The following is a 1178-nucleotide window of genomic DNA, read 5'->3' as shown; positions in this document are numbered from 1 at the left end:
ACTAACCTCCAACTCATTGAGTCTCTTGCCTCAGCCTCCCAGGTAACTGGGACTACAGACACCCACCACAATGCCCGCTAATTTTTGGTTGCAGCTGTCGTTGTTTGGCAGTCAGGGCTGGATTCGAACCCACCAGCTCAGGTATATGTGGCTGGTGCCTTAGCCGCTTGAGCCACAGGTGCGGAGCCCTCATCTTCTATTTTTTTAAAAAACAGTCTTATTTTATCGCCCTCAGTAGAGTGCTGTGGTGTCCATAGTTCACGGCAATCTCCAACTCTTTGGGCTTAGACAGTTCTCTTGCCTCAGCCTCCCAAGTAGCTGGGACTACAGGCACCCCACCACAACGCCCAGCTGTTTTTTTGTTGCAGTTTGGCTGGGGCTTGGTTTGAACCCACCACCCTCGGTATATGGGCTGGCGCCCTACTCACTGAGCCACAGGCACTGCCCATTTCATCTTGTATTTAAGTAAATTAGTACCTCCTCCCTATATCTCCTGAACTTAAAATAATTAGCAGAATAGGGACCCTTTTGAGCTGGGAGAATTTGTATCATGTCCTCTAGTTTTCTAGAAATGTAATTACTTGAAATAATGAACTAGGGGAAGTATTTCTTAAAATCCTATCTTGTGGATGGTTACAGTGGCTCACACTTGTAATCCTTAGCACTCTGGCATCCCAAAGTGGTTGGGTTGCTTGAATTCACAAGTTCAAGACCAGCCTGAGCAAGAGTGAGACCTTGTCTAAAAAAAGCCGGGCGTTGTGGCTCACTTGAGCCCAAGAGTTTGAGGTTGCTGAGAGCTATGACACCACAGCACTCCACCAGGGGTAACAAAGTAAGACTGTCTAAAAAAAAAAATTAAATAAGAGGCTGGGCTCAGTGGCTCTCATGGGAGGCTGAGGTGGGAGGATCCCTTGAGTGCAGGAGTTCCAAACCAGGCTGAGCAAGAGTGAGACCTTGCCTCTACTAAAAATAGAAAAACTAGTTGGGCATAGTAGCAAGCACCTGTAGTCACAGTTACTTGGGAGGCTAAGGCAAGAGGAGCCCAAGAGTTGGAGGTTACTATGAACTATGACATCACAGCACTCTGCCAAGGGTGACAAAGTGTGACTCTGTCTAAAAACAAATAAATAAAACCTTAAAGATTTAAGTTCCGGCTCGGCGCCTATAGCTCAACCGGC

The sequence above is a fragment of the Otolemur garnettii genome, unplaced genomic scaffold, assembly GCF_000181295.1.
Source record: "Otolemur garnettii isolate 467f Iridium unplaced genomic scaffold, OtoGar3 scaffold00043, whole genome shotgun sequence".
Lineage (NCBI taxonomy): Eukaryota > Metazoa > Chordata > Mammalia > Primates > Galagidae > Otolemur > Otolemur garnettii.
The sequence above is the reverse complement of the archived record's forward strand: the minus strand, read 5'-3'. Positions refer to the sequence as shown.